This window comes from Schistocerca piceifrons, chromosome 2, assembly GCF_021461385.2.
Source record: "Schistocerca piceifrons isolate TAMUIC-IGC-003096 chromosome 2, iqSchPice1.1, whole genome shotgun sequence".
In the NCBI taxonomy this organism is placed as follows: Eukaryota; Metazoa; Arthropoda; class Insecta; order Orthoptera; family Acrididae; genus Schistocerca; species Schistocerca piceifrons.
This window is the reverse complement of record NC_060139.1, coordinates 693254939-693275638: the sequence shown is the minus strand read 5'-3', so window position 1 is coordinate 693275638 and position 20700 is coordinate 693254939. Positions and strand designations below refer to the sequence as shown.

General features: G+C 44.8%; 1 protein-coding gene across 2 annotated transcripts in view; it reads left to right on the top strand.

Annotated features, from left to right (window-relative positions):
• LOC124775108 (protein timeless) overlaps positions 1-20700 on the top strand; it is a 384357-nt gene that overhangs the window by 21151 nt on the left and 342506 nt on the right. The gene's annotated exons all lie outside the window — the stretch shown is intronic.

The window sequence follows — 20700 nt, the reverse complement described above, 5'->3', positions numbered from 1 at the left end:
ACCCCAATAACTATTTTTACGTAAGATAGCATATGAGTGTAAAGTTCAGTTTAAATTTAATTATTTTTGATCTGGCGAGGAACTGGCGACCGTTGTTTTTTTTTTCATTAATGACATACTTTGAAAACCTTGTATCCACAAACTACTGTTAATTAAAAGCTAGTTTACGTAATAAAAATATATAGAGTTAACCGAAATGTGTTTCTAATCGTTATTGATAAAGTACTAAGCAGTGGTGATTCGGTTATAACTTCATCTACTTTTCTCGGTTTTACATTATTCTTCGGAGTGGATGCCTTTTCCCCACAGATTAGGGTACTTAGGTATACGGTCATATAGAAAGGCCTAATTAGCTGGAGAGGTAGGAGGGTTATAAGCACTTCTGCAAATTGCCGCAGATTTCAATGCTGGGCCATCAACAAGCGTCAGCGTGCGAACCATTCAACGAAACATCATCAATATGGGCTTTCAGACCCGAAGGCCGACTCGTGTATCCTTGATTACTGCATGACACAAAGCTTTACGCCTGGCCTGGGCCCGTCAGCACCGACATTGGACTATTGATGACTGGAAACATGTTGTCTGGTCGGACGAGTCTTGTTTCAAATTGTATTGAGCGGATGGATGTGTACGGGTTTGGAGACAACCTAATGAAAATATAGACCCTGCATATCAGCAGGAGACTGTTGAAGCTGGTGGAGGCTCTGTAACGGTTTGGAGTGTATGCAGTCGGAGTGATATGGGACCCCAGGTACGTCTACATACGACTCTGACAGGTAACACGTACATAAGCATGCTGTCTGATCACCAGCATCCATTCATGTCTATTGTGCCATCCGACGGACTTGGGCAATTCCAGCAGGACAATGCGACACCCCACACGCCCAGAATTGCTACAGAGTGCTCCATGAACACTCTTCTGAGTTTAAACACTTCCGCTGGCCACCAAACTCCCCAGACATGAACATTATTGAGCATATCTGGGCTGCATTGCAGCGTGCTCTTCAAAAGAGATCTCCACTACATCGTACGCTTACGGATTTATGGACAGCCTGCAGGATTCATGCAGTCAGTTCCTTCCAGCATACTTCAGACATTAATCGAGTCCATGCCACGTCGTGTTGCAGACTTCTGCGTGCTCGTGGAAGCCCTACACGATATTATGCAGGTGTACCAGTTTCTTTCGCATTTCAGTAAATTTTTATCGGAATAAATGCATCCAGTAATTGTTCTGTAATTTTATAATCATACAAAAAAGGATCTTTCTGTTTACGTGTTCGCAGTACGTTGCATTTGATTATATTGAGAGTCAATTGACATGCTCTGCACTTAGAGCCGATCCTCTGCAGTTGTTCGTGCGTTTCACTACAATTTTCTAGTGTCGCGCCATCACTGTGTACAAAGGCATTATCCGCGAAAAGCCTCATGGAACGTCAGTCGTTACCTACAAAGTAACTGAAGTTCTTTTACGTATGAAGACTTCTCTCCGTTCAGAATGACAACTGTGATGACACGCTGTGTTACGTTTGCTAGAAACTCTTCACACGTAGCTGATCGGATATTCCTTATGCTTGTACTTTATTCATTAGACGGTAGTGCGGAACTATATCGAAGAGGAGCCAGTTCTCTCCAACATTTCGTGAAAAATCCAATTGGTGTCGAGTCTGATCTAATGGCGTTTCCTGTGCTGAGTAATTTCGGTTTCTTTTCCATCACTTGGTCTCTTATTTTGACATCTAACTACTCTCAAATGGTTCAAATGGCTCTAAGCAGTATGGGACTTAACATCTGAGGTCATCAGTCCCCTAGACTTAGAATTACTTAAACCTAACTAATCTAAGGATATCACACACATCCATGCCCGATGCAGGATTCTAACCTGCGACCGTAGCAGCAGCGCGGTTCCGGACTGAAGCGCCTAGAACCGCTCGGCCACAACTACTCTCAGGAAAGATTCCGTTATCCGACCACTTTAATGGGATATGTTCACGCTAACAGTTGACAGTGCACCGCTTTCAACTGACTACTAGCAACTCCAGCCAGTAACCTGCACAACTACAAAACAGGAATACAGTACAAGCGAAAATGTGTAGAGTCACTTCAAAACACCACTCTCACGATTGGTTTGATGTGGTAGAAGAGACCAAACAGCGAGGTCATCGGCCTCGTCGGATTAGGAAAGGGTGGGGAAGGAAGTCGGCCATGCCCTTTGAAAGGAACCCTCCCAGCATTTGCCTGAAGTGATTTAGAGATATCACGGAAAACCTAAATCAGGGTTGAACCGTCGTCCTCTCGAATGCGAGTCCATTGTCCTAACCACTGCGCCACCTCGCTCGGTATCACGCTGAGATTTCTAAACAGATACATTTATTGGCTTCCGCTAAATCTCGGCAGGTCCGCCTCGTTCACTAAAACGCTACCGTCCTGCTAGCTAATGGCTCTGCAATCTGATGTGAGGGCTCTGCCTATCGAGCACGTGCACGCCCATTTAAAGGAAGTACTCGCGTAGCATACCGGAAATTTCCACCCAAAATCCACGTCTGCGCACGGTAAAACACCTTCGGAATCTTTCAGTACTGCAAAAAAGTAAACGGGTTGATCAGGAAGCATCACTCTCTCTTGCCTTCAGAAATACCTTCGAAAACACCACCATTACGATAGTGACGACTACTGCAACCCACGAGGATTGCCGAACAACTCCGCCATTTCGCGAGGTGTCAAAACTCTCAACGAAATTACTACACATTAAGACTTCCCAACGGTTCCCCAACCTCCCCCCCCCCCCCCCCGCCCTCACCCCCGCTTATAGCACATCTGTAGGGTGCAGCTTCCTGGCAGCACTTTTATAACTTTCTCTGCGTCACATGTTGCAAAACACTGGCTGTCATGGGAAAATTTTTCACCCTTAAAATCAGTCCAGACAGCTCCAACTTAAGTGACCGCTGCAGGGCACGGTAAGCAAGAACTCACTCCCAGGTAGACAAGGAACAAAACATTTATTGATAACAACATGAAATCACACTCCGTTCTGTCGTAAACACGAGAAAAGTCACAAAGAAGTCTGTTGGTGAATGTAACTCTACCTCTGTTTCGAGAGCTTTGTTATTCTGATGAAAGAGTGTAACTGTTTGTCGTGGCAGACGAGTTCAGTGACTCTAAACAGGCATAAAAACTTCGTCCGGAGAGATGACTGTTACGGACGGCTTTTCGAGAGCACAAAACAATAAAAAGCTATTGATTACCATTGTCCTGGCGCCAGAGCTTCGTGAGGCCAAGGCATTGCTGTGGACGGCTGGCGGCTCGAGATAGACTTCGTAGGCGGCGGTCTCCGGGCTGGTGAGTAGGCTTCGACTGTCGGTCACTGTTTTTTCTTCTTTTTTCGTTGTTGTTATTTCATCCCATACCGCACAGCAGTACTCTAGCAGAGGACGGTGGTGGTGCTCCATAATGGCGTGGGATGTTTTTACATAGAATTCATCTGAACCGATCATTGACTGGGAATTGTTATGTTCGGCAACTTGGAGTTCTTTTTTAGTCATTCATGGACTTCATGTTCCCAAATAACTTTTAGCCGGCTGCACCTATATTCTCTTCTCATTCCTCGGATGTGCAGAGGGCGTGACTGTGTCCATAACTGGAAACGGCGTACCTGATGGAACTTTTGGGGTCTTTTCCACGCCGAATTGAGGCCATTATCAAGGTGGTGTTACAAAGTGATGTTCCACAGTCCGAGTGTGAGGATCTCTTCTAGGGGTGAGCATTTTCTTCTTTTTCTTTTTGTCTGGTGGGCCTAGATCCTTAGTTAATCAGATGAGATACCTGAAGTACCTTTCAGACCGTTAGATTAATTTAGTTAGTTGTCTTCTATCTAATCTCTATTAACGGTATCACCTTGCACAAGCGGCAGTATTTCGGTAGAGCTTCATAGCCCACCTGCTATACGACAGCGATCCGTGAAGGTTGCCCTTTCTTACCCTTAAATGTCTCTACAATAATTCAATGGCTTTATGAATTCATCTGTTGTGTAACTGTAAAATTCGGTATCTCATTTGCGGCATCGCGTTGGACTTTTATTCTTAATCAATATCACCTCTGGATGAACATTATTTTTATTCGCCAACAACTCTCTGTAGTTTCATAACACAGGACCTTGTTTGTCATATACTAAAAATTGAAAAGAGAGAGTGACGTTTTCAGTGAGCACAAAGTACAGTTTCGATAGCATCGTTACAGTACGTAACTTGTCAGTATAAATGAGATTGTAGAGGATTTTATAGTAGGATGCACTGAGGAAACCACTGCAAGCTGTCAAAATCTACTGCTGCACAATATCCGCCATGGAAAGACGATCGTTGTGCAACATGTTGCCATGTACTACGCATTAAGTTGAGATAAGTAGAGGGGAACATCTGCATCACGCTTCAATTCCGACATGTTTCAATGTGGCCACAATCCTCTTGGGTCTGTAGAGGAACGGATTCGACGACTTGTTTGTTTATTTATTCAAGAATACACATTATTCTAGTTCCTTGCCTCCTAAAATTGACAGTAGTTTAAACATTTGCATAGCATTATTAAACAGTATGAGGAAATGATAATTCAGTTTTACTGTATATTATCAGATTCATACAGCACTATGTACCAAAGAGAATCGACAAGTGTACGTGATGTATCATCTGTACCATCCTGTTTTCAGAAAAAATGTGTTGTGTAGTACTGGAGGTTGTAGTACGAATTGACACCTTCACACCAAACGAAACAGAACGACACTTTAGAATAAAATAAAGAACAATTACAGAAGTTGAGAAGTGGATCCAAAAAGGTGCTAGAGGGTTGTGATACGGATTATTCACGAAATTTGCAACACGAATGCTGTCATTCAGTTGTGAAATATATGAGGGTTTCACCTGCATATTTAATGTTATAAACAGGAGAGCTGAAAATTCAACATGTTCTGTATTTGTACTGCTTTTTATTACAAAGATAAAGAATCTGGTTGGGAAGACGATATCAACTATGCTGAGGTGACAAAAGCAATGTGATACCTCCCAATATGTGTCGGACCTCCTTTTGCGCGGCGTAGTGCAGCAGTCCGACGTGGCATGGACTCAACAAAGCGTTAGAAGTCACCTGCAGATATATTGAGCCATGCGCCTCCATAGCCTCCATAGCTGTCCATAACTGCGAAAGCATTGCTGGTTTGTGCAGGATTTTGTTCACGAACTGATCTCTCGATTATATACCATAATGTTCGATGGGGTTCATGTCGAGCGATCTGAGTGGCCAGACTATTCGCTCGAATTGTCCAGAATATTCTTGAAACCAACTGCGAACAACTGGGGCCCCAATGACATGTGCATTATCGTCCATAAAAATTCCGTTGCTGTTTGGGAACATGAAGTCATTGATGGCTGCAGATGGTCTCTATGTAGACGAACATAAGCATTTACAGGCAAAGATCTGTTCAGTTGGACCAGAGGACTCATTCCATTCCATGTAAACACAGCCCACGCCATTATGGTGCCACAACTAGCTTGCTCAGTGCCTCGTTGACAACTTGGGTCAGTGGCTTCGTTGGGTTTGTGCCACACTCGAGCCCTACCACCAACCCTTTCCAACTGCAATCGAGACTCATCTGACCAGGCCACGGTTTTCCAGTCTCTATGGTCCAACCATTAAGGTCACGAACCCCAAAGGCAACACATTTCGCCTCACTGTTTTAACGGATACGTTGGTCGCACGTCTCACCTTGATTTCTGCGGTTATTTCTTGCAGTGTTGCTTGTCTATTAACACTGACAACTCTAGGCAAACACCGCTGCTCTCGGTCGTTAAGTGATGGCTTCGGTCGCTGCGTTGCCCATGGTGAGAGGTAATGTCTGGAATTTGGTATTCTCGGCCTACTCTTGAGACTGTGAATGGTGGAATATTGAATATCCTAATGATTTCCGAAGTGGGATGTCCTATGCGTCTAGCTCCAAATTCCATTCCTCGTTCAAAGTCTGTTAATGCCCGTCGTGCGGCCATTATCACGTCGGAAACATTTTTGACATGAATCGCCTTTTTAGGATTTGTATAAGCGACGCTACCGCCACCTGTATATGTGCGTGTCGCTATCTCATGACTTTTTGTCACTTCAGTAAACGAGTAATCAGTGTATTTAAAAAAATAACTTTGGCACAACGTTCTTTATAGTCATGTCCCAGTGAAGCACGGATGCTCAGTGGTGACAACGTAAGGTCCCATGTCACCATGAAACTATTTTAGTTTCAGTTCGAAGATGAAATATTTGAAATGTCTTCTTAAACTCATTCCGATATGACTAAAGCTAATGTAAGCTCCCATTTCAAAAATCTAACTTAATTCTATGCCTTTGCAACAAAATGCGTATCAGAAACAAAATTAGTTGTATCGTCGATCACCCAGCATGTTGTTGTCAATAGTCGATGTTTCACTTCCATGTAATATTGTAAGCACACAATTACATAGTGTATCAAAAAGAATCATCCGATTAACACACCTATATATCTGAAACTAATAAACATATACAATGAATTTTGTTTTTTGACCAACGGGAATCACAAAAAGTATTTTGCCATGCCTTTTCATAGGTGTTCAATATGTCCCCCTTGAGATTTCTGCGGACTCCTTGTGAAACTATAGCGAATGCGTTCGACGTAGACACTCGGGGACAACTCGGCGATTTGCCTTTACGCAAACAACCTGTTTCTCGAAATCGTTCATGCCATCGTGTAATGCTCTGTGCTGTAGGAGGATCCACATCATACCTAGTCACACTGAACAGTTATTACTAATCCGCACTGTGCAAAACATAGAACACAAAACTCTTTCTATTGTCCCGACACCATTTTTACTAGAACTGAAGTGGGCGCACACTGCTGCTACCTGGCGGGAACTGTGTAATTCTCGAGAGTTTGCTCTTTCCAACAGTGCGTTGTTCACGCACATATCTCAAATAACATAATAGTTATGATTTTTTTAAAATAGGATGATTCTTTTGATACACCCTGTACTTTCAGGAAATACTTACCAACACTAAAATTTATATTAGTCATTAACGAATTCATATTTTTAGAAATGGTTTTGTTTCTATTACCAGTCTCCATTTTATATTCTCTTTACTTCAGGACGTCGTGAGTCTTCTTTTTTTTTTTTGCCCAGATAGCAAAATTCATGTTACTTTTACCATCTCATTTCCTAATTTAATTCTCTCAACATCACCTGATGTAATTCAACTGCAGTTCATTAGTACCCTTGTTTTACTTTTGTCGATGTTCATCCTATGACCTCTTTTCAAGATACTATCCATTCCGTTCAGCTGACAACCCAAGTCTCTGACAGAATCACAGTGTCATTGGCAAAGAAAGGGCACATAGGGGAAAATGAGGGAGACGTCCGACATTACCTCAAAAAGTATAACCTCTTTTTCGAATTCTGGGATGATTCTAATAATTACAGTCAAATAATTGTTTCCCCAGGAGGCATACTTCAATAAATCTGTAATTCTAAGTAAAATGCACAGGATGGCAATTATTGAACTATACGGAATAAAATTGTCATAACTACTGAACGGTTTGCGTTAGGACGTTCGAACTGTACGGTTGGCTGCGGGGCCTGATGGGAATTAGTATGCGCATGCTCATGGTTTGGTTTAGCGACGAAACCCACTTACATTTGGATGAGTTCGTCAATAAATAAAATTGGTGCATTTGGGGGATTGAGAAACCGCAATTCGCGATCGAGAAGTCTCTTCACACTCAACGGGTGACTGTGGTGTGCGGTGTCCAGTCACGGAGTGATCGATGCGATATTCCTCGACAGCATGGTGACTACCGTATAGTAACGGTACGTGAAGATGATTTCATCCCCATTATCCAAAGTGACTCTGATTTCGACAAGACATGGTCCATGCAAGACGTAGCTCGACACCATCGAAGCAGGAGAGTGTTTGATGTCCTGGAGAAGCACTTGAGAGACCGCATTCTGGCTCTAGGTTACCCAGATGCCACTGGCAAGGGCCTCGATTGGCCGCCATATTCTCCGGATCTGAACACACGCGACTCCTTTTCGTGAGGCTATATTAAGACAAGGTGTACAGCAATAACCCCAAAACCATTGCTGAACTGAGGTAATTGACAGCGTCGATTTGCCGACACTTCAGCGGGTCATGCACAATTTCGCAATTCGTCAGCGCCACATAATCGCCAGTGATGGCAGGCATATCGAACATATCAGAGCCTAAAACTGAATATCTTTAGTGACGTTTACGTATTGAATAAAGTGTGTGCACGCCGTCGTTTGTAATTGATTTACTTTTTTTTTCATATAGTTCAAGAATTGTCACCCTGTAGGTCGAAGAGTCGCTTCACACGGAGCGTCGATCCATCATTTAGCATCGGCATTAGTGTTACAGTGCACTCATTAGTTGATTACTACTTTGCCGCTGTACGTTGAACTCTTCAGTGGTGCTGAGAATTGTGTGAAGCTTTGGATGAATTAACCTAAGCGTTCCATCCCGCTCGTGTTTAAGAGGGTCAGAGGTTGTTATCTCCTAAATGGTTCAAATGGCACTGAGCACTATGGGACTTAACTGCTGAGGTCATCAGTCCCCTAGAACTTACAACTACTTAAACCTAACTAACCTAAGGACATTACAAACATCCATGCCCGAGGCAGGATTCGAACCTGCGACCGTAGCAGCAGCGCGGTTCCAGACTGAAGCGCCTAGAACCGCACGGCCACAAAGGCCGGCTGTTATCTCTTAACACTATGATGAATGAATGAGGAAAGTGAATAAAACTGACGTTGTCAAACTGGAGCACGCAAATCTATTTGAAGTACTCCCTTTGACTCGCAAATGTTTTGATCGCATTTGGCAGATATATCGCAGTCAGACTCTAACGAACCATCATCATAACTAAAAATTCAATATCTTGTTGCGAATGCAACACGTCAAATTGTCATTAGGGGCTCATTGTGGATCTTTAAAATGAATTATTGACGACTTGACGTGTTACTTTCATAAGAAAATACTGAATTTTTAGCTCTGTTGATGACTCGTTAGAGTCGAAACCGGTTTACTGAGATGTATCTACCAAATGCGAGAAGACATTTGTGAGTAAACGAGTGAATGAGAGGAATAGTGATCAGACTTCCTACTGCGTACTACAACTGGTGTGCCCAGTGCTGATTGTCTGTAAAAAAAATTTAGGTCGTCCTCTGAGTGACCTATTCCCAATGTCCATAGTTTACAAACTATTGCTCTAAGATGTTATAACGTGCTTTTAACGCGTACATTAAAGAAAGCATGTAATTCAGATTTGTCTATAATATCTAAAATTAAGGTTAAAAGAAATACCTTGCAGATGAACTTGGTTGTTTCAAGCAGACTCGAAATCGGCATCAGAATATCATACCATAAATCTTCTGCTTCCTCTCCTTACTTTTGCTGTATGCAGCCAGGTGTCTTTCTTTCAGGAAACAGGTCCCTACAGAAGGAATTGGGATGAGGAAGCTCCTACTAATTTGATAAACATCAAGTTGGCAAAAGTCTTCAGGTGCAGTGACTCTTTTAATGGGCTTAAAACATGAGTCATTTGTGAAAATCATCTCTCGTATTCTCTGGTGGACGTACGTATGCAGTTAATTGTGTTTGTCAGTGGTAGTAGAGAAACTAGACATTTCTTTTCTTCTAGGAACTTTCGTAAACCTCTACGTAGTCTAACAATTCATTTCGACTCTTCAACACTGTATACAGATGTGAACAGACGACATTACATCACTGCATATCGGTAAAAGCACTGCCTTCTCGAAAGGTGTGTGTTTTTTTTATTGTTATTAAGGTACATATGCGGAACGATTTCAATAATGTTATGCAGATCGATATTCTAGAATAGTTTCGAAAAGGCTGTAACATTGGCTGCCATGACTCCTAAAGATAATAAATACCAACGTACCATTTACAAATGCCCCAGATATCGACGAAATCTAATATTATTACCTGTTTTTGCTAATAACGTTATTGATGTAAGATTCTGCTGCCTTTTAATGTTAATGAAATTTAACTTTTCCCCCCTCCGTGGATTAAAAAATTTGAAGTGGTCGCAACCCCTAGCGTACCCCCGGAACTCAGCATTGGGTTTGTCGACCAGCTCATAAAGACGTACATTCTTATTCAGGCGTGTGTTTGTTTGTTTGTCGTGTACACTCCAGTTACAGCACACATTCATAATGTCTGGCAGCTCGTTCGTCCTCTGTAGTTTTTACGTCTGTACTCGCGACGTGTGAACCGTTACCAAGCTGAGTCTGACATTTCGCCCGGGCAGCAGTTGAGCGCAAGGCCGCCGCCGCGGAGTCCTGGTCATGGCCTCCCAACTGCTGGTGAAAGGGCTGCGCGAATCTTGTGCACGAACTGGCCGCAGTGCAAAATCCATATCCTCGCACTTTTTGGATAAGTGTCACAGCTGCTCAAGCAAACAGCCTTCACCAAGAAGAAAGCGATATGGCAACTCACTGTTACAGCCTTGATCTAGCAAAGGGCTGTAGAGATGAAATCAGAAAAAGGAGAACAGTGGAGACTACTACAGACCAGTTCTTGATTCACTACTTATCAAGCTGTCTCTGTTGTTGCCAAGACATCATCATCAACATCATACTACGCAAGCCACCTAATGGTGTGTGGCGGAGGGTACTTTCGGTACCACTATCTGATCCCTCCAACCCTGTTCCACTCGCGAATAGTTCGTGGGAAGAATGATTGTCGGTAGGCCTCTGTATTGGCTCTAATTTCTCAAATTTTCTCCTCATGGTCAATACGCAAGATGTATGTGGGGGAAGTAATATGCTGTCTGACTCCTCCTGAAAAATTGAGCTTATATAATATGTAGGAAGTATTAAGGCGTTCCAAATTGAGTGAAAATTATTGTGCAGTTGATGTTAATAATATACGTAGTAGATAAGTTTTCAGCATAATTTCAACAGCCACAAGTGAGATAGAGAAGAAATTTTCACGTAGCTGCTCATGTTTATAGTCACGCTGGTAATATGGTTGGCTGTGAGACTGGAGGTCGGTGATAATTTTATTTCACGTCGCCCATGTCAAAACGCAGGACTGACTTGCAGATTGCTTTCTTGAGAGTATATTCTGCTGTTGATTAGTAGGACTTCCTGTTTTTCTGCCCTTACATAAGTAAATACGTAAGCGCCACGCGTACTGCGAAACTGGTTTTTCCAAGACGGGCAGTTGTTAAAACAGTGACAGTCTTAAATGTCACGCGCGTCCCGCACATGTGTTAAGGAGGATACGTGAAAATGATTTTATCCAGGCATAAGATCTTTCGCATCTTACCTTATCCTAGACTGTAAAGACCTTATTACTTAGTGAATGACGCTCCAGTTAAAAGTATAATATCGTTATTTAAGATTTATGGAAGCGCAGAGATAAGTTTCGTTCATCATTAAAAACATGCCGGCAGTTCCCACTGACTGAGACAATAAAGCTGGTTGGTCCAAATGGCTCTGAGCACTATGCGACTTAACATCTGAGGTCATCAGTCCCCTAGAACTTAGAACTACTTGAACCTAACTAACCTAACGACATTACACATATTCATGCCCGAGGCAGGATTCGAACCTGCGTCCGTAGCAGTCGCGCGGTTCCGGACTGAAGCGCCTAGAACCGTTCGGCCACCGCCGCCGGCAATAAAGCTGGTGTATATCGATTAGGATGTTGTCACTGTGACGGAAGTGATTGCGATCTCATCCTCTAGTGCCCAACTTTCTTGTCCGCAGCTCGTGGTCGTGCGGTAGCGTTCTCGCTTCCCACGCCCGGGTTCCCGGGTTCGATTCCCGGCGGGGTCAGGGATTTTCTCTGCCTCGTGATGACTGGGTGTTGCGTGCTGTCCTTAGGTTAATTAGGTTTAAGTAGTTCTAAGTTCTAGGGGACTGATGACCATAGCTGTTAAGTCCCATAGTGCTCAGAGCCATTTGAACCCAACTTTCTTAAAATTGGCGTGAGTACTGTACAACTTTCGAAATTAAAAAAAAAAAAAAGACCAATCACGGAATATTATGCCAACTCTAGAATATACTCCTTGCAAAATCTTGCTCCTTCTCACGCGGTCTCATAGCACGGCGTCTAGTGTTCTATTACGGTTACTATGCATTTATGTTGCGAACGTTGTCAATAACACTGTACATCGACATATACACCGATATTCCTCAATCCACCGTACGACGCGTGGCGGAGGGTACCCCATACGGACTATCTATATGCCTCCGTACGAGCCCTGTTTTCTCATACCTTATCTTCATGATCCTTACACGTAGTGTACAGCATGCTGGAGGCAGCTTCAAATGCCGGTTCTCTAAATTTTCTCAATAGTGTTCCTCGAAAAGAAAGTCGCCTTCCATCCACGAATGGAAGCGTCTTATGTGCGGTCTCCTTTGGAGGTGGACCACACTTTCGTAGAATTCTCCCAATAAACCGAGGTCGACCATTCGTCTTTTCTATTACAATTCTCAAATGCTCATTCCATTTCTTATCGCTTTGCAACGCTGCGCCCAGGTATTTAAACGACTTGACTGTGTCAAGCAGGACGCTGCTAATGTTGTATCCGAACATTACGGGTTTGTGTTTCCTACTCATCCACATTAACTTGCATCTTTCTACATTTAGAGCTACCTGCCATTCATTACACCAACTAGAAATTTTGTCTAAGTCATCGTATATACTGCAACAGTCACTAACTTCGACACTTTACCGTACACCGCAGAATTATCAGCAAACAACCGCAGACGGCCGCCTACCCTGTCCGCCATATCATTTATGAGTATAGAGAATAATGGCGGTCCTGTCACACTTCCCTGGAGCACTGCTGACGATACACTTTCTGTGATGAACAATCGCCGTCGAGGTAAACATACTGGAGTCTATAACTTATGAAGTCTTCGAGAGACTAACATACCTGTGAACCTATTCCACATGCTTGCAAGCCAGGTAAGATACCAATGCCGAAGACTAATTCTTGAAAACCCCAACTGGGATTCCATCCGGACCTGGTGACTTATTTATTTCCAGTTTCTTCAGTTGTCTTCTACACCAGGGTTGCTTATTACTTCGTCTTCCATACGGGACTCTGTTCTATGATCAAACGACGGTATGTTTGTACGAGTCTCCTGCTTGAACTATTTCATGAACTTGAAATTTAAAGCCGGCCTGTGTGGCCGAGCGGTTCTAGGCGCTTCAGTCTGGAACCGGGCGACCGCTACGGTCGCAGGTTCGAATCCTGCCTCGGGCATGGATGTGTGTGATGTCCTTAGGTTAGTTAGGTTTAAGTAGTTCTAAGTTCTAGGGGACTGATGACCTCAGATGTTAAGTCCCATAGTGCTCAGAGCCATTTGAACCATTTTGAAATTTAAAACTTCGGCTTCTGTTTTGCTATCTTCATCTGTCACACCAGGTTAGACCACAAGTAACTGGATGGAAGCCTTAGACCCTAGCGGTTTTACATAGGACCAGAATTTTCTCCGGTTGTCTCCCAAATCTTTTGCTTGACGGTGGTAGCAGTTACATGCTTCGCGCATAGAGCTTTTCACAGACGCACTAATCTTTATTAACATTTCCTTGTTGTCATCTGCGCGTTCTCTTTTGAGCCGAGAGTGCAACAGCCTCTACTTCCTCAGCATTTTCCGTGTCTCGTTATTAAACCATGTTGGGTCTTTTACGTCCTTAATCCACATATTGGACGCGTAGTTCTCCAGACTAAGATTTACAATCTGCTTAAACTTTGCGCATAATTCCTCTACTTCCATCTTAATGGAATTAAGTGATGTCAGTTCATTGTGTTAGTGAGATACTAACAACTGCTTGTCTGTTCTTTCTAGCAGAAACACTGTCCTAACCTTTTTAAGTGATTTATTAACTTTCGTAACTGTAGTTGCTATAATGACATCATGTTGATAAGGTCTGGCCTATTTGTAGCTACAAGGTCTAAGGTATTTACATGTGGGCTGTCGAACTAGCTGCTCGAGACGGTTTCCAGAAAACTTATTCAAAAGTACTTCGTACGACTGTCTTTGTGTACCCCTGAAATGAATCCATAGACATCCCATCTATACTAGATAGGTTAAAGTCGCTTCCAACTAGTAATGCATAATCTGGATATTTACGCATTACTGACCATAGGCATTTTTAGAATGACGCTAGAACTGTCACAACAAAATCGGGGGGCCGGTAAAAATTTCCAGCAATTACGTGGTTTCATCTAGACCTGTTATAAACGGCCAGATAATTTCAGTGTCACACTCAACTTCGACGTCAATAGAGACAGTATTTTAGTCAACTGCAATGAACACTCCCCCTCCAATGGCCTCTAATCTGTCTTTTCGATATACGTTCCGTAACTCGCTAAATATCTCAGAGCTTTCCACTTCAGGTTTAAGCTAACTCTCATTTCCTAGAATAATTTGAGCGCGAGAACTTTCCTGGAAGGCAGTAAATTAGGGAACTTTGTTATGAATACTTCGACAGTATACTGATAAAATTTTGAGAGTGTCTTTTCTCTGAACGCGGTCTGAATTCCCTTGCCGCGCATAGACTGGCGAATGTTCATCAGGGTACCTCAAACTGAAGTCTTGCCTAAAAAAAACCCTCATGTGCACTCTACAAGTGCTTTGCTACCCGATTAACTGCTTCCTTGGTTTAGTGCACCCTGACCCATCAAGGGAGTCCTACAAACATCAACCGATAAAGCAGGTCTAGAAATCGGCAGCGAAGACTATGACAGTCGACGAATCCTTTTGTTGAGGCTTTCTACTCAGCTCCAAACCAAAGGACTCCTATTAACTCTGGGAACAATGCTGCAAGTTGCGACCTCTGCTTGCACACCATGCATAAGGTCAACAACCTTCACCCCTTCCGCCAGCCGTCTGTATGAACTGAAGATGGCCTCAGAACCCACCGCACAGCGTCGTTGGTACCGACGTAAGCCAAAACTTGCAGATGATTGCACTCTGCACAGTCGACAGCTGCAGGTAAGGCTGCCTCCACATCTCGGATGAGGCCTCCCGGCGGACATACAGAGAGCACATTGGCTTTCTTTCCAGGCCTGAACTCTTATCTGCCTAAGGGGCTGCATAACTAGCCTAACGTTGGAACTCCCGATAACGAGTAACCCCCCCCCCCCCCTCCCCCCGTCTGCCTGTCTACTCACAGGGTGAATGGGCGAGGCCAGAGGAGCAGTCTCCACATTGGCCCTCCGCCTCGAACGACTTGCCACTCACTCTCTGTGACAGCGGATCCACTGCATCGGGTACACTCGGGGGTGCCTTGGTAGCAGAGCCTGTGGACGAAGCAAGAGGCACCTGAGGTGTCCCATGCGACGCGCCGCTTTCTCCGCTTTCCGCTACACCCCGAGGCAACAGCTTGAAGGTGACTGACCGTAGCCAAAAGCGCATTCAGCTGTTCACGAACTACACAGCATGCACACATCTTACCCGTCCTAACAAGACTAGCAGGAGACGTAATCTATAAAAGCATACAATATACTAGATATGCAAACTGCCACTCTCCCGAAGTGTCATCAATGGAGGCTGATGCCACAGCTAGTTATGTACTGGCTGCACAGAAGAAATGAAATCTGCGCTACAGACTGCTCGAATTTACACTTACAAAATACTAGCTTACATCTCTTAAACGGAAACACGCACGAAATTTAATAAATATACTACGAGAAAAAGACACGAAAAGATAAAAACTTAACTTACCGCTCTTTATATGTATGTCAGCCAGGAGATGGAGCCTGACTGACTGGCTTACTAAACGAAAGGACGCTTATCTTCAAACCAAAACAAATGAGTAACTACGGCGCTACGGACTAAATGAATTTACATTTACAAAAATTAAACAGAAAAACAGGCACGAAATTTAAAAATATTACGAGGAAAACCCAGGAAAGGATAAAAACTTAACTTGCCGCTATAGAAATATGAGTGTCAATTTAATTTGTTGTTTGTTCGTTCTCAGTATTCAGGTTCAAATGGCTCTGAGCACAATGGGACTTAACATCTGAGGTCATCAGTCCCCTAGACGTACAACTACTTAAACCTAACTAACCTAAGGACAGCAAACACATCCATGCCCGAGGCGGGATTCGAACATGCGACCGTAACAGCAGCGCGGTTCCGGACTGAAGCGCCTAGAACCGCTCGGCCACAGCAGCCGGCTTCAGTATTCAGGCTTTGTGTGGTTTACACTGAGCTGACATAAGCCGTGGGATGTCGATATACACATATATACAAGGCGGTAGTATCACGCACGCAAATTAAAAAAGGGCAGTAAGTTGGCAAAGTTGTCATTTGTACTCAGGTGATTCATGAGCAAACGTGCCCGACGTGATTATGTCCGCACGATCGTAATTAACAGACTCCGAACGCTGAATGGTAGTTGGAGCTAGACGCATGGGACATTCCATATCAGAAACTCAATATTCCGAAATCCACAGTATCGAGAGTGTGCGGAGAATACCAAATTTCAGGCATTACCACTCACCACGGACAACGCAATGGCCGACGACCTTCACCTAATGACCGTGAACAGCGGCGTTTGCCTAGAGTTGTCAGTGCTAACAGACAAGTAACACCGTGTGAAATAATGTAGGAAGTAGCAGTTAGGCGACGAAGTTTGGCGTTAAGGAGCTATGACAGCAGACGACCGACGCGATCGTCTTTGCTAACAGCACGACATCGCCTGCAGCGCTTCACCTGGGCTCATGACCATGTTGGTTGGACCCTAGACATTGGTAAATCGTGGCCTGGTCAGATGAGTCCCGAATTCAGTTGGTAAGAGCTAATGGTAAGGTTCGATTGTGGCACAGACCCTACAAAGCCATGGGCCCAAATTCCTAACAAGGTACTCTGCAAACTGGTGGTGGCTCCATAATGGTGTTGGTTGTGTTTACATTGAATGGACTGAGTCCTCTGGTAGAAGTGAACCGATCATTCACTGCAAATTGTTGTGTTCAGCAACTTGGAGACCAATTGCAGCGATTTATGTTCCCAAACAACGATGGAATTTTTATATGGATGACGGTGCGCCATGTTACCGAGCCACAGTCGTTCACGATTGATTTCAACATTCTGGACAATTCGAGTGAATGATTTGACCACCCAGATAGCCCGACATTAATCTCATCGTCAGCGTATGGGATATAAAAAAAATGGTTCAAATGGCTCTGAGCACTATGGGACTCAACTGCTGAGGTCATTAGTCCGCTAGAATTTAGAACTAGTTAAACCAAACTAACCTAAGGACATCACAAACATCCACGCCCGAAGCAGGATTCGAACCTGCGACCGGAGCGGTCTTGCGGTTCCAGACTGCAGCGCCTTTAACCGCACGGCCACTTCGGCCGGCTATGGGATATAATCGAGAGGTCAGTTCGTGCACAAAATTCTGCACATCGGCAACACTTTCGCAAATATGGACAGCTATAGGGGTATCATGGCTCAATATTTGTGCAGGGGACTTCCAACGACTAGTTGAGTCCATACCATGTCGAGTTGCTGCACTAAACTAGGCGAAAGGAGGTCAGACACATTATTAGGAGGTATACCATGACTTCTGTCACCTCAGTGTAATTTGAAACTGGCGATCCAAGGACTTTGCAAGTAAATAATGAGACATTTTGGAACAGTTTTGCCTAATAATAATGTCTTGATAGAAGACGCTACTGCAAGAGATCTTTGACCATGAACACTGAGTCATTCACTACCACGGAAGAGATTTTTCTTTTCCCTCGGTGAAGTATTATACAGCCATCAGTGTTCATTCTGCACAGTATGTTAACGAGTTGGTAAATATTATTAGTTCAAACTCTTTATTTCATGCAGATAATACATTTTTAGGGAATAACATTCCAAACCATTCCCATTCCAAATGAAAGGTGGCGCTACTCAATTAAATCTGACATATAATCAGCGTGGTACAAATTTTGTCAGCCGGCCGTAAACGTAAACGAAATGTGAAGTTCGGCCCTTCATGAAACGCAATATACACTCCTGGAAATGGAAAAAAGAACACATTGACACCGGTGTGTCAGACCCACCATACTTGCTCCGGACACTGCGAGAGGGCTGTACAAGCAATGATCACACGCACGGCACAGCGGACACACCAGGAACCGCGGTGTTGGCCGTCGAATGGCGCTAGCTGCGCAGCATTTGTGCACCGCCGCCGTCAGTGTCAGCCAGTTTGCCGTGGCATACGGAGCTCCATCGCAGTCTTTAACACTGGTAGCATTCCGCGACAGCGTGGACGTGAACCGTATGTGCAGTTGACGGACTTTGAGCGAGGGCGTATAGTGGGCATGCGGGAGGCCGGGTGGACGTACCGCCGAATTGCTCAACACGTGGGGCGTGAGGTCTCCACAGTACATCGATGTTGTCGCCAGTGGTCGGCGGAAGGTGCACATGCCCGTCGACCTGGGACCGGACCGCAGCGACGCACGGATGCACGCCAAGACCGTAGGATCCTACGCAGTGCCGTAGGGGACCGCACCGCCACTTCCCAGCAAATTAGGGACACTGTTGCTCCTGGGGTATCGGCGAGGACCATTCGCAACCGTCTCCATGAAGCTGGGCTACGGTCCCGCACACCGTTAGGCCGTCTTCCGCTCACGCCCCAACATCGTGCAGCCCGCCTCCAGTGGTGTCGCGACAGGCGTGAATGGAGGGACGAATGGAGACGTGTCGTCTTCAGCGATGAGAGTCGCTTCTGCCTTGGTGCCAATGATGGTCGTATGCGTGTTTGGCGCCGTGCAGGTGAGCGCCACAATCAGGACTGCATACGACCGAGGCACACAGGGCCAACACCCGGCATCATGGTGTGGGGAGCGATCTCCTACACTGGCCGTACACCACTGGTGATCGTCGAGGGGACACTGAATAGTGCACGGTACATCCAAACCGTCATCGAACCCATCGTTCTACCATTCCTAGACCGGCAAGGGAACTTGCTGTTCCAACAGGACAATGCACGTCCGCATGTATCCCGTGCCACCCAACGTGCTCTAGAAGGTGTAAGTCAACTACCCTGGCCAGCAAGATCTCCGGATCTGTCCCCCATTGAGCATGTTTGGGACTGGATGAAGCGTCGTCTCACGCGGTCTGCACGTCCAGCACGAACGCTGGTCCAACTGAGGCGCCAGGTGGAAATGGCATGGCAAGCCGTTCCACAGGACTACATCCAGCATCTCTACGATCGTCTCCATGGGAGAATAGCAGCCTGCATTGCTGTGAAAGGTGGATATACACTGTACTAGTGCCGACATTGTGCATGCTCTGTTCCCTGTGTCTATGTGCCTGTGGTTCTGTCAGTGTGATCATGTGATGTATCTGACCCCAGGAATGTGTCAATAAAGTTTCACCTTCCTTGGACAATGAATTCACGGTGTTCTTATTTCAATTTCCAGGAGTGTATTATTACTTACCGGAATGCAATTGAAGCCTATCATTTCCTGATAACAGTTGGAAATAGCTGTGTATGGAGCAAGAAGCAGAAAAATCTCACAGGGTTCAAATGTAGTTCTAGCAAGCTGTAGGATTTTCTGGGGAACTGCGGTTAATCTAAAGACTGATTATAGAATATTTGTACGACTAATTCTGCGACTGTGCTCAAGGGCGTGATATCCACACAAGGCCGAATTAATACATAGAAGAACTGGTGCCCCGAGAGGGCAGCTGGAGGGGTCTGTACATTGGTTCACACAAATGTCGTCAGTGAGTGGATTCTCCTTTATACCACTTTGGAAGGAATAGCGATGCGGGTGCAGATGACCTCAGCGACCACTATTTGCAATGTTTATTTTCCTCCAGACAGGCCACTTACTTGTAGTGAGTTGACCACCTTAACCCAACATCTTTCTCCCGCTTTCCTCATAATTGGGGACTTCAGTTCGCACTATCCCCTGTGAGGGAGTACCACTTCGTCTGGTAAGGGTCTTGTAATTGACCAGCTTCTTACCAACCATGTTCAATGATGGTACTCCTACCCACTTGAGTGCCGTCCGTGGCTCCATTTTAGGTACCGACGTAACGATTTCTTCCGCCAAACTCGTGGTTACAACACGACGATCTTTGTGACAGTGACCACTTTCCGGCAATTCTGTCGCTTCCTTGCCACCGCCAGACGGACCGACTACCATGCTGACTGCTTCAAACAGCCAGTTGGCAGTTGTATGCCTCTGCTGTTACCTTCGCCCCTTCCATGTTAGACTGCATCGACGAGGTTGTGCAAGACGTCTCTGATGCGACCAACCATTCCTATTCCCCTTTCTACAAGTCCTCTTATTACTGGTCAGTGTCATGATGGACCAAAGGCATTGCATCACAGATGTGGTTTCCGTAGTCTCCTGGGCCGCCAAAGAACCACAACTGAGCCAGGTCTCTTCCTTCAGAATGGTCTCTGTACCGATTCATCGGCTTTTGCTGATCACCTTGTGACCCATTGTGCAATGGCGTCATCCTCTCCTTACGCGGTGCCTTCCAGATGCCTCTCCTTTGGTCCTCAGTAGGCAGAATTACATAATTAACAATTCGCTTATTGGAAATTGGTTCAGTGTCTTGCCTAATTTCGCGATATGGCCCCGGGACCTGATTCCATTCACCATCAGATGGTGCAACA